We start from the raw sequence: 6754 nt of genomic DNA, 5'->3' as shown, positions 1-6754 counted from the left end.
ATGGTGAGAAAGCCTGTCTGCTCCTTCACCAGATTCCCGTCCAAAATCATCTTCAATATACCACCACCTCCCCCAGCAACCACCAGTCATTCCGTTCCTTATTAAGCAACAAGTGAGTCAGGCAGACAGACTAGGGTTTAAGCTGCTCATTCACCACTTTACGGGTTAGAGGTCAGTGTCCAGAACAAGGTCAGATTCCACAAGACTGACCCCAGCAAGGAGGAGGGTGGCGGGGGGGAAGTACATCTGTACTTGGGGTATTAACAAACTGAGCTCAGCAGGTCAAGCAGCAGATGTGGAGGCAAAAGGTTAGGTGGACACCCTGCTGCAGGACTGAGAGGGAAGAGGGAAGTTTGCCAGTGTGTATCAGTAGCTTGGGGCAGGAGCAGAGGTGCAACCAGATGGAGAACTGTGTGCAGTTCTGGCCACCACACTGTAGGAAGGATGTGGTTGCATTGGAGGGAGTGCAGAGGAGGTTCACCAGGACGTTGCCTGACTTCAGTTACGGGGAGAGATTGGACAGGCTGGGACTGTTTTCCCTGCAGTGAGGGAGATTACGAGAGGCACAGACAGAGTAGACAGTCAGAATCATTTCTATCCCCACAGCAGGGGTATCAAAAGCAAGAGGTTTGAGGTGAGAGGAAGGAGCTTTAAAGGGGATCTGAGGGGAGGGTTTTTACACAGAGAATGGGTGATATCGGGGTGGAATCAGACAATTACCACAGTAAGGAGCATTTACACAGACACTTAAATCGGCAATTCATGCAAGGATACGGGCAGGCAAATGGGATTAGTGTAAATGGGCAAAAAGGTCAGCATTGCACGATGGGCTGAAGGGCCTGTTTCTGTGCTGTACGATGCTACTGTTCTGAAACATTCCCCCAGCTCTGGCTTGGCCACTGGTTCGTCGGATGCCTGACTGGGAACATTTACCCATGACGCATGGACAGCTGCTGCCAATTTTCCCCCAATATTTCCAGCGCGAGGCTGGTGTCTTCGGTTGTAACATCAGTTTGAATCCTGAGCAGGCTTGGAATGGCCATTCGAGGTCCTGATTAAAGAGCAGATCGTCACTTCCAGTGTCTGCTTATGCAGTGTGCTGTGACTAATACCTCTCCTTGCAGTGACCAGCTGTCCAAGAGTAAACCCGGGGGTGATATTAACAGCATCTACACCCTAAAGCGATGCTCACTTCTTACAGGGATACTCCCCTCTTAAAGGGGTACTCGTGTTTCATGGTAATTGTGGCTGGGGTGATGGGGACGATTCCTGAAACACCAGCGGACTTTGTCCAGGTTTCACCAACCCTCAAACAATGCTCATTCAAAGGGCTCTGATGCCTTCAGCTGAAATGTACTCCATCTCCAGCAGGGGAAGGGAAATGCTTGGTTATGGCATCAACTAGGGGTCTTCCCCGGTTTGGGTGAGGAGTGAGGTGGACCCCCAGATCTCTCGACACCTCACGCTCTGCAACACACCATCATTGAGAAAATATGCTTTTTTTTCACTGACAGGACTGGCACCAAAAGGTTCTGGGGCCCCTTCTCTCGGAGTGATCTGACTGAGGTCCTTGAGATGAAATGGTTCACGAGGGTGAACGTAGAGGAGATAAATCCATTGGTCCTAAACTGTGGCCCATAAACATGAGTCGGTCATTAATAAAACCAATAGGACTACCAGGGACCGGTTAGAAGGTGGAACTTGTAATCCCAAGGTGTAGTTACAAGAGGGCAGCACAGTGGCACAACAGGTAGTACCCCGCTGCCTCACAGCTCCAGCAACCCAGGTTCGATCCCGACCTCCGGCGCTGTCTGTGTGGAGTTTGCACGTTCTCCCTGTGACCGCGTGGCTTTCCCCCGGGGGCTCCGGTTCCCTCCCACGTCCCAAAGGCGTGCGGGTTGGTGGGTAAATTGCCACCAGTGTGTGGGTGGGGGGGTAGAATCTGAGGGGAGTTGATGGGAATGTGGGAAGAGCACAAAATGGGAATAATGTAGGCTTAGTGTAAATGGGTGGTTGGTTGGCTAGCACGAACTTGATGGGCTGAAGGGCCTGTTTCCATGCTGTTTCCCTCACTGACTCTATCCAGTATGGATGCAGTGAAGGGGAGTCAGGGGCGGCAAGAGGACAGAGGAATCGGAGGGTACAATAGGATGAGTTGGAATGGGCTGGAAGGAGACTTGGAAGCAGATATTGGATGGGCCGAATGGCATGGTACCCTGCAATTGTAAAGAAGAGGGTAGGAAGCCCCCGTCAGTGCCCCACGTTCACCCACTGACGGGCTCTGAGATTCCCGTCACCCGCTGGGTCACTGCCAGGTGTCACAAGGTCAAGTTCCCCAAAAACTGTGCGAGTGAGACAGAAAGTGGAGGCAAGGGACCCTGCGCTGAGACGGGACAAACCCCGACAAAGAGCAGCAGGCGGGGGATGGACAGCTGAGGTTTGGCACAGAGAGAGAGAGGAAGTCGGCTGGGGGCAGGGCTGCTCTGATTCAGAGATTCACCCAGCGACTGAGGCCACAGGAATGCACAGGGCTGCGACTGGGACCTCCTAAACCTGTCACAGCAACAAGGAAAGGCATTGGCGTGGTACAGATACCAGACACTGAACCACGCCCTGTTATCCCCACTCCTGAGCTCTGAAACTTTCCTGGGATAAACACTGCCCATTATTCCCACTGACCAAGGTCTGACTCCCTCCTGAGATAAACACTTCCTGTTATTCCCACTTCCTGAGCTCCAGGAATCTCCGGGGGCAAACAAAACCGGAAAATGCTGGAAACATGCAGCGGGTCGGGCAGCAGCTGTGGGGAGAGAAACAAGAGCCAATGTTTCAAAACAGAGACCCTTTGTCACGACTGGGGAGGCAAAGCAAGCTGCAGGGAGGGTGGGGGAGGGGATTGTCCCTGAGGGGTAAAACTGTGGTCACCATCGGGATAAGCCGTAAACAAGGTTATTGGGTCATTGAGTGAATGGGCGCAGTTCAGAAGTGAGAACGTGGACAAAAGGATGTGGGAGCTGCAAAATGCAAAATGCTCCCAGAGAGGGAAAATGGAAAACAAGCCGAGCTAATACCACCGATGGACACTGACCCAGGCCGAGAAATTCGTGTGAGATGCACTGCTGGGGGTGGTGGTCGAGGCAGATGCGATCGAAGCATTTACGAGGCTCTTACGATAGTGTAGCGGATAGTGTAACGCTTTACAGCGCCAGCCACCCGGGTTCAATTCCGGCCGCTGCCTGTAAGGAGTTTGTATGTTCTCCCCGTGTCTGCGTGGGTTTCCTCCGGGTGCTCCGGTTTCCTCCCACATTCCAAAGGCGTATGGGTTAGGAAGTTGTGGGCATGCTATGTTGGCGCCGGAAGCGTGGCGACACTTGCGGGCTGCCCCCAGCGCATTCTCAGGTAATGCAAAAAGATGTATTTCACTATGTGTTTCGATGTACATGTGACTAATAAAGAAATAAATATCTTATCTTATCTTATCTTATCTTATCTTATCTTATCTTAGGTAGGTCCATGAATATGCAGAGGATGGAGGGATGTGGGCTACATGCAGGCAGAGGGGACTGGGTGCCATTAGCTGAATTAATTTGGTACAACATTGTGGGCCAAAGGGCCTGTTCCTGTGCTGTGCTGTTATGCTCTACGTCCTAGAACTGACAACATTCTAAATCAAGTTATCTGAAGTTGTAGAATTCAATAATGAGTCCAGAAGGTGCAACGTGCCCAGACAGAAGATGACGTCCTGTTCCTCAAGCTTGTGTGGGTCCTCACTGTGACAGTGCAGGAGGTCACAGACCAATGGGTCAGGGACGGGGTGGGATGGGGAATTAAAGTGGCAGCAACGGGAAGCTCAGGGTCTCCCCCGTGGACTGAACGCAGGTGCTTCACAACGTGGTCACCCAGTCGGGGTTTGGTTTCTCCAGTGCAGAGGAGACCACATTGGAAATTGGTGGAATCTCTTTGAAGGTGGCAGAAACTGCCGAACACAGAGACTGGTGGGGTAGGAAGTGAGGGCCGGGGGAATTCTACCTCGTTCTGTCCCGGAAAGGAGGGGGTGAGAGCAGAGGTGCGGGAAATGGATGAGGTGTGACCAAGGGTGTTGTTAACAATGGTAGAGGGGAGGCTACAGCTCAGAAAGAAAGAAGACATTTCAGGGGCATCTGTACGGAAAGTCTCATTGGCAGAGAAAATACAACCGAGACGGAGGAAGTTGGAGAATGGATCAGAGTCCTTACAGGAGGCAGGGTGAGAGGAAGAGAGGTCGGGTTAGCTGTGGGACGCAGTAGGCTTCTAATGGATGTTAGTAGCAAGCCTATCTCCTGAGATGGAGACAGGGAGGGGAAAGGTCAGACACTGACCATGTGATGGGCACAGCAGGGTGGTATTGGCAGCAATGTCCCCTTCAGATTGCGCCACGTCAAACATTGGTGTGACGCCGTGATGCATCTCAAGAGCTTTTGCTGCGTTCTAGGTGCTACATAAATGCAGTCGCTGAAGGTTCTGTGGGCCACTGGGTAGGTCACCTCTGGTGTGGGGATAACATCTGGTATCTTCTCTCAAGCAACACCACATGAGAAATAGGAGCAGGAAGAGGCCATTCAGCCCTTCGAGTCTGTTCCACCATTCACCAAGACCATGGCTGATCTTCGACCTCAGCACCAGTTTTCTCCACCCCAGACCCCCTTCATATGCTGACCTGCTATCAATGACTGAGACCCTGGTAGAGGATTCTAAAGAGTCACCACCCACCAAGTGCAGAACCTTCTCCTCATCTCGGTCCCAATGGCGGGAGAAACAGATCACCCAATCACTGCTTCTGCTGTTTGTGGAGTCTTGCTGTGTGGAGGAGGGGCCACTGTGCAAGGCATGCAAGGTCGTAGGTTATCACAAGCCAATCACTCTCCCCGTCTCAGCGTTGCTTTACCCCGGCTGTAGCTAGGGCAACAGCAAGCACCTCTCAACAATGAGTCAGATAATTGGCTTGGCCAAGATCTCTGGACTTGGCCATGATGAAATGTTTAGAACTAAAGGTAAAGAAACAAAGAATTGTACTGGGAAGAAAGATTCCTGTTTGGAAAGTCTAAAGCTTGACCTTTCAGTCAGATGGTGCTGCTCCCTGTTCATGAACTAACGGAGTGCGTCCACGGTATCATCAGCTGGCAGGAACTGAGCCAATGACATCAGCAGTTCAGCCCTGGGCCGTGGGGAGGGTGGTTACTGCCAACAAACCCCCACCGACTGTGACGAACCCACCCCTGGGGCTGGATGGTAACCAGCGGCCAACAGTAACTCGGGCTTGGACTTCACCATGAGCTGCTGCCAGATCAGGGCAGGAGGCAATGCTCCGCATCCCTCTCTGGGATCGGACTGTGCCCTGTCCAGGGACCGAGCTCCCCACCACTTCCATCTGGGACGGATTAGCACGAGACAGGGAAGGTTGGGGGTGAATGAGACAGTCTGCACGTGGTGTGTGTGGCCAACCTCATTCCAAGGTGTGTGAGTCACCAGAGGGTGGGTTTAACCCTTTCCTGGAAATGTGTTCTCTTCCATTGGGATTTCCAGCTGGTTACAAGCTGGCCAGTCACCGGCCCCTCACCTCACTGCCACAATAATGCAGTCACTGTCAGGACTTGGGATGAAAGAACAAGAAGCAAGAGTCACTGCCTCGCTGCTCCAGGGATCCTGGTTCAACCCCAACCTCCAGCACTGTCTGTGTGGAGTTTGTACGTTCTCCCTCTGACTGTGTGGGTTTCCCCCGGTTTCCTCCCACATCCCAAATATTTGGGAGGTTAATTGTCCTCTGTAGGTTGCCCCCAGTGTGTGAGTGGGAAAAGTATCAGGGAGGGGAGAGATTTGTTGGGGATTCAGAAAGGAAATGGGGTTCATGTAAATGGTTGTTGGACGGCTGGGGCTGAGGAGCTCTGTCCACCTCCATGTCCGTGTCCATGGTGTGCCTGTGTCCGTGCTGTGTCCACATCCGTGTTCATGTCTGTGTCAGCGCCCACATCTGTGTCCATGCTGTGTCCATGTCTGTGTCTGGCTGTCTCGGTGTCCTTTCAATTTCATATTTCATGTGAGGTCGGCCACACACACCACATGCAGACTGTCTCACTCACCCCTGTCTCATGCTAATCCATCCCAGAAGGAAGTGGTGGGCATCTCGGTCCCTGGACAGGGCACAGTCAGTACTGGCTCAGTGCTCCCGTCAACCTCACTCCCCACACCACTGCCCTGTTACCCATTCTCTCCCACATTCCCCCCCCACCACCCCCCCTACACATGAGTAGGTAACAAGTGACCAATTGACCCACCGACCCGTACGTCTTTGGGATTTGGGAGGGAACCAGAGCACCCGGGGCAAACCCACGCAGTCACAGGGAGAGCGTGCAAACTCCACACAGACAGCGCCGGAGGTCGAGATCGAACCCGGGTCTCTGGAGTGAGAAGCAGCAGCTCTACCTGCCCTAGAGTGAGTGTGAATATGTGAGGAGGGATGTGATGTAGGTGTGAGCACGGGGTGGAACCTTGAACCTCGAACCCATGAGTGGGAGCACACAGAAGCCCAGCGCAAATGGTGAATGGGGCGTCTCTTCCAACACTGCCCCCTAAACCCTGGCCCACCCCGCACACCCTGTCGGACTTCACTGACCCTCCCATGCATACTGTCTCATCAGCACCCTCTGAACCCACAGCAATACCTGTGTGAGAGTAGGTGGTGTGTGTGTGTTGGAGGAGGTGTGTGTATGTTTACTGA

This window comes from Pristis pectinata, chromosome 29 (assembly GCF_009764475.1).
Source record: "Pristis pectinata isolate sPriPec2 chromosome 29, sPriPec2.1.pri, whole genome shotgun sequence".
Taxonomy (NCBI): Eukaryota; Metazoa; Chordata; class Chondrichthyes; order Rhinopristiformes; family Pristidae; genus Pristis; species Pristis pectinata.
The sequence above is the reverse complement of the archived record's forward strand: the minus strand, read 5'-3'. Positions refer to the sequence as shown.